Here is a 7188-nt window from a genome sequence, read left to right on the forward strand (position 1 = left end):
ATGGAAACTGACAGAGGTCAGCATGCTGTGGTCAATACATTCAATGTTTCACAGTATGTGATTAAAAGACAGGGTATGACGCGACCAGGTTTTGCCAACAGACGTCAATGATCTAGACGTCGAAACTAGGTTAATCGTTGCTGGTCACATGTGGTGTTTTCAGATGAGTCTCCATTCGCTTTGCACTTCCTTGATAGACGTGGTCGTGTCTAGCGTCGTTGAAATGAACGTCAATCCAATGTCAACCTGAGACCTCATGTCAGATTTAGCGGTAGATCGGTTATGGCATGGGATGGCATCACTGCACCAAATCCCACTCCATTTTGCGCAAGGAAAGGTCAAGGGAAAGTACTTCCGGGATAACATACTGACACCTTGTATTGTCTTACTTGCAAGACGTGTGGGTCGACGTTTTGTGTTTCAAGACGACAACACCAATGCCCACCTCCAGCAGCACAACATCCATAGAATGCCATAGCCAGCAATGAGCCCAGACCTCTCCCTTACTAAACATGTCTAGGACATGATAGGGAGACGCGTGCGTCAGCATCACAGGCCTCTGACCATGTTGGCTGACCTTGGTCAGGAGCTGCAAGAGGTGTGGACAGACTCCCTCATATTGACAGTGGGAGACTAATACGTAATGCTTGCCATAAAAGGTGACTGTGCTTGTCGTAGGAGGATTGTATCCCAATAGCAGAGATAGGTGGTCATGATGTCAATTACTAGATTGTCTGGTCCGAACTCGATTATTTTCAGACCGCCGTCATATAGCTGTCATATTGCTTAATGCTGTGTTAAACAAGAAACAAACAAACAAACAAACAAAACAAAACCTTCACAAGTAGCCTCAGAGTTGCAACGTTAATCTATGTCCAGGATGTTTGGTTACAGTTTCTGTGGTGTCTATATGTCAGACGAATATTCCAAGGAGCATCATACGACTAAATCATACGGTTAAATCATTCAAGGCCTTAGTAAAGCTTTCAATTCGTTTATGGAGACATGTGGTGGACATTTCCAAATTTGACGCATCTGTGACCAAATGTCCGATGCAATTTTGACTTGCAACATGTGTACCCGTGCTTCTTTTCAGGTAAAGACTTGGTGAACTGTTGAATTACCTTTGCTTGTGCTTGAGACCAGTGCCACATGTGGGGCAGGAGACGTTCACCTTTTAGTAAACACCTTGTATCATCACTATTTGATACTGATTCATAAACAAATTTGGTGAGTGTCGGGTGCTTTCAGGAGAACATGACAAGCTTTTTGCTAAGATCCAGTGTCATCACTGATTTTCAGTTATCCATCACTTTGCTGCCTTTTCCACCCAATGGAATCTGTTTCGGCAGATGATCGTGACTAATTTTTGTCTGGCGTTGACATTTTAAATCTATCTGTATTAGATGAATTATCTTTTACTGGTCTACTCTAGCGCTATTCTTGACCACCAGAAACTGTTTGCAAGACACTCAAAACAAGTCAGGGAATTTGTTCCCGAGCAGATAATTCGATATACACTAATTAATATAGCCAAGAAAAGATTTACTTAGTGTGGAGCACTGGGGGTCAAGCCGTCTTAAGTGCCATGAATTTGTTGTATAGACTTGTGTACCAGTGTTGTAATACCTGATGTCTGCACATGTGATAGAGAGGCCAGAACCTGGCGAGTGGTCGATTGACTCACTATCAATAGAGGTGTTGTGCTTTGAACTGCAGCACCTCAGATGGCCGGAACACACTGTCTCCACACTACTGCTCTGACCTGATACCCTCGTCAGTACAGTCAGGGTGATATTTCTAAAAGCAGTCGAGAACCGCAGAACTTATTCCACATAGTCACCCCTGCTCACAGAGGCCAAACTTAAACCGTACAGGTTTAGCAATCACCATACACAGAACACAATTCTCATTGGTATCATTTATTTACACTTAGTACAAGGTAGCCGTTTATTCAGCACCTCTTCCCAAGATGCAGCACCTGAAACAAACATATACATGAATACAGAACTGTTTTATAAATACTTAGGTAAATACAGCTTGGAGGAATGCATGTAGATTTTACAGTTTTCAGCTACGTTCAATGAGTAACAGATTTTATCCCTTCTTCAACTGAACATTTATTGTTTTACAGATCAAGACTTTATTTATTCGCTTTAGTTGAAAATGTGTGAAACATCTCTCGGGTGAAACCCCAGTTGTATCTCCATGCTGTATCAAGGCAGCATGTCTTCGGTTCGAGTCCCGGGTTTGCGCTAATTATACTTGGTCCTCCAGCCCCATGCTCAAACTGGTGGGCATCACCAAAGAGGTAAATAGCCTCATCGTGCATAACAGAACGACTTCAATGCAGTCAAATCAGATACGCATTTATTCACTGGCAGTACTTACTAATGACGACATGTACAAGTGCCAGCGACCTCATCAGGGCGTCTGACACAATGATGTCCGTTGTGGCAATGGTCGTGGCAGTGTGAGCAATCATGGTCGTTGTGGCAAATGCCGTTACACTGAGCATCAGCTTAAATGGAGAAAATTAGATCAACGGAAAAGTGAAAGTAGGAAGCATGATATATTAATTCATGGAATGTCAGACGAAAAGTTACCAAGGTGAAGTCTCAAATTCAAGAATGATGGCAGGAATGTGTGAATGTTAGGTCCCCTGAGTTTAGAATTCAATGGAGGTTTATCAATAAACAGTGGCAGTGATGGCAGTCGTTGTTGTCGTGGCAAATGCCGTTACACTGGGCATGAGTTTTAATGCAGAAAATTAGATGAATGGAAAAGTGGAAGTAGAGTATTAGTTATGGTGTCTTTAGTTGCCGTATTACGGTGTCATATTAGGTTAGCAAAAATATATTTGGCTAGGCGTGTTTCTGCTAGCCTAATATGACACCGTATAGGCAACTGCGTCAGCCTCGCCCAAACCTTTTCTGCTATCCTAATATGACACCATATACGGCAATTAAAGACACCATAATGAATTTATTATGCCGACAAGTTTACACTATTTGGTATCTTTGTCACACATGTCATGTCAAAAATTCAACCTCAAAACTTAAGACTTAAACCTGTGACGTTTAGGGTCAAAGGGAGGCTGCTCTTCAAACGTTGTTGATAATTTTAACTTTATATAATCTTATTAAAGTCACGAACGTGATCCAAGAAACATGATCGTCCTTGCACATTAAAATTAATGATATCAAAACACAAAACAGTGTCGAATCACGAATTTCTGTACCAGAATTTCCATGTGAAATATGTGAGGTGGATGTTGAAAAATCCAAGATGGCTGTCACTGACGGTATACGGTTTCATATTAGGTCAGTATCAAGTACTATCAACCATCTTGGATTTTTACTGACGGTATAAGGGCTCATGTGGGGTTAGTAGTTCTGCTCACTGATTGGTCAATCTCACTTTCAGGCACAATATACCCCTATTCTCCCAGAGTGGTCCATGTGCTTGCTTTGACAAAATCATCCCACAAGATCACAGGGATCATTTTACACTTAGAATCAATACTATGCGTGAAGAGGGTTTTTGTTCAGGTACATTCCAGAACCTAGCACGCAGTCCCACGTGAGTCTGTCTGGTTAAGATGATACAAGAGGTGTCCCCACGGGGACAAAATTCACGGTGTTAAGGTGTTAATGGTCACTGAAAAGATCTAGAAAGTTCAGAATTTTCAATCGTCGGTAGATGATCCTGAATGCTTGTTACACTATCTTATGAGTTATTCAATGTAGTGCAGTGGAGGCTTGGAAGCGTCAATCCAAATAGACATGTATTAACTCACCGACAAACGCCGCTCCGATGAGCAGGACAGAGACGAGGAGAATTAGACACGCAGCCTTCATGGTGGATGAATGAATACCCAGTTATCCCCAGGGTCGCTTTTATACAGCGTGGCTCGTGATCAACAATCCTTGTTTTTTCTGGCGTTATCTTTATGTATAATGTAGGCCTTAGTAGTCACAGACGAGTTTTCACATGTTTATGATTTTCTATATGTCGCAGTCCCACGAACTTTTTATCAAGGTGAAGACCAATGAAGACGATATAATAAGGCCAATGGAAATGTTGCTTAAATACGTCGCAATACAACCAAATGTCTATTGTGATGTTTTAAGACATTCTTGACGTCTCAATAGTGTGTAATTAATACATGGACATATTTTTCAGTCAATTTACTTTTGACAAATCTACTGTGCAAGATAACAGTGATTAATCAATGAACGTATTTTCAGTTAAACGACTGATCATTCCTCTCTTGCTGCGTTCTCACGTGCATATTACCTTACATACATTTCGCCCAATAACTACCCAGACACAAGAACTGCCAAAGGGAGTCTTTGTCAAATAATCGGAGTAGTGGTTCCACTAACGAAGCATGAAGTCAGCAACAAGTGCATGACGACACAGGTGTAGGGTTATTCCAGGAAACATGGATGACAACAAGGGAGTAGTAATCGTATTATCCATGCAACCCGAAATCTGAAAATGCTTTCACTGCAGGGATACAAACAACGACATCTAATAAGCTTCCACCATTCTTTTTGTCTGTTTGTTTAGGTTTAAAGAAATGAATTAACATGCGCCCTTTGTAGTATTACTATCGAAATCTTCATAGATCACAGGTAACCAATTTAGATTTTGCCTCAAAATTTATTAACGCTGTCCTTACATACGGTACAAAGTAGTCCAGTCTCTTTTCACACTAAGTTGCGTTAGCGAGCAAAACGACTAACGACCGCTAGTGAGCCTTAGCGGGCAGTGTTAGAGAACCGGGAAGAAGCCATAGATTAGTGCCCCTTTAACCAGCGAATCTGGCCTGGTTCCGGCGAGAGGGAAACCGAGTGCTATAACCAGTGACTGCTCGGTAATATTTCTCACAGACCGTAGACTCAACGGTAGGGTTACGTTGGGATAGGTTTCACTTGACGTCCGTGGAACCTAGGAATCCTAGTATCTGATGTTATCCATCAGACATGGAACGAGTCTTACTTAGACAATTTTACAGATAGCATGGAGCGGCGTATCCAACCGTGTCAGGACAGAAACAACTCGAGCAGTAACCGACTATTGACTGTAGTATCTTGTAATACAATAGTCTTATACAAGTTGGTCCAGAACCTGAGAACAAAATTCATATTATTGATTAAATTGAAATTGAAAATTGTCGCATTTATTCTGCTCCTCTATACATATTGCCCCCCTTGGAGAGTCCGGGGCAGAATAAGCCCCCAAACCACCCTTGAAGCAACATTTTCCCACATTAGATAGGAAGGGGAAGAGGGAAAACCGATATCTTGAGCATGACGCGCGGCCACTTTAACCACTAAGATCTCCCACCGTGGCAAACAGTAATGTTTGTCGTGAGACTCAAATGTTCAGCTTGATGTAATACATAGATATGTCTATGCTCCCCTAGGAACACTGTGACATGCCATAATTATGTCTTTACTGCTTTATGTCGTGAGGATAACTAGTAGTATAGCTAGTTCCGGTAGAATTGACGTGTTTGTTTGTTTGTTGTTTAACGCCGCACTCAGCAATATTCCAGCTATATGACGGCGGTCTGTAAATAATCGAGTCTGGACCAGGCAATCCAGTGACTGACATCATGAGCATCGATCCACGCAATTGGGATACGATGACATGCATCAACCGGGTCAGCGGGTCTGGCAACCCGATCCTGTAAGTCGCCTATTACGACAAGCATAGTCGCCTTTTACGGCAAGAATTGTCGTGAAGTCTTGTCAATGTAACAACTTTTGGTTTAACCAATAATTTATTCTTCCAACAACAAACATCAGGTATTATTCATATGAGCTGTCATAAAAGGAAAGAAAGCTTTTAGATTCAAAACTATTTTGTAATTGAGTAATATAATGTTTGCAATAACAGAACTACTTACCGTTAAAGACTTTGCCGTGTTTCTATGAGAAAATATACTCACCGACAAGAGAAACACGAATACCATACATGTTGGTTAATATATGAAGTATGTTTCATATGTAAGATATTTAAGATAGGTTCGATGTACAAACAAACAAGATACATATGTTGTGGTGTGTGAACCGGCGTTCGTGAACGCATCACATGTGACGTCATAGATCCATGACTCGAGATGCACCATTTGTCTCGTGCAGGATTAGCGTATAAAGTTCCGTTCAGCATATTGTGATGATAATAAAGACACTCTGTGGTAACACTTAAATGATTGTTAGTTTTGTCATTAAGTGGTACACATTGATACTTTTCTGGATGTTTCTAAAGTTCTTAAGAAGGCTTCATGACGGCAGTATCTGTCAGTCTGATAGATGAGGGGATTCTGTGAGTCGGCTAGATAAGGGGACTGAGAGGGATGCATGACGGCAGTATCTGTGAGTCGGATAGATGAGGAGATTCTGTGAGTCGGATAAATAAGGGGACTGAGAGGGATGCATGACGGCAGTATCTGTCAGTCTGATAGATGAGGGGATTCTGTGAGTCGGATAAATAAGGGGACTGAGAGGGATGCATGACGTCAGTATCTGTGAGTCTGATAGATGAGGGGATTCTGTGAGTCGGATAAATAAGGGGACTGAGAGGGTTGCATGACGGCAGTATCTGTCAGTCTGATAGATGAGGAGATTCTGTGAGTCGGATAAATAAGGGGACTGAGAGGGTTGCATGACGGCAGTTTCTGTGAGTCTGATAGATGAGGAGATTCTGTGAGTCGGATAAATAAGGGGACTGAGAGGGATGCATGACGGCAGTATCTGTGAGTCTGATAGATAAGGAGGTTCTGTGAGTCGGATAAATAAGGGGACTGAGAGGGATGCATGACGGCAGTATCTGTGAGTCTGATAGATGAGGGGATTCTGTGAGTCGGATAAATAAGGGGACTGAGAGGGATGCATGACGGCAGTATCTGTGAGTCTGATAGATAAGGAGATTCTGTGAGTCGGATAAATAAGGGGACTGAGAGGGATGCATGACGGCAGTATCTGTGAGTCTGATAGATGAGGGGATTCTGTGAGTCGGCTAGATAAGGGGACTGAGAGGGATGCATGACGGCAGTATCTGTGAGTCTGATAGATGAGGGGATTCTGTGAGTCGGATAAATAAGGGGACTGAGAGGGTTGCATGACGGCAGTATCTGTCAGTCTGATAGATGAGGGGATTCTGTGAGTCGGCTAG

The 7188-nt window shown here is 42.2% G+C and overlaps 1 long non-coding RNA gene across 1 annotated transcript; it reads right to left on the reverse strand.

Annotated features, from left to right (window-relative positions):
* Positions 1-1910: 1910 nt before the first annotated feature.
* On the reverse strand, positions 1911-3858 carry LOC139455927 (uncharacterized). The gene is made up of 3 exons (XR_011652507.1): positions 3800-3858; positions 2392-2521; positions 1911-1981 (listed from the first exon to the last, which is right to left on the reverse strand). It is a non-coding gene; the product is annotated as an uncharacterized lncRNA (long non-coding RNA).
* Positions 3859-7188: the final 3330 nt, after the last annotated feature.

This window comes from Haliotis cracherodii, unplaced genomic scaffold (genome assembly GCF_022045235.1).
Source record: "Haliotis cracherodii isolate W230 unplaced genomic scaffold, xgHalCrac1.p SCAF_11, whole genome shotgun sequence".
NCBI classification, from domain to species: Eukaryota; Metazoa; Mollusca; class Gastropoda; order Lepetellida; family Haliotidae; genus Haliotis; species Haliotis cracherodii.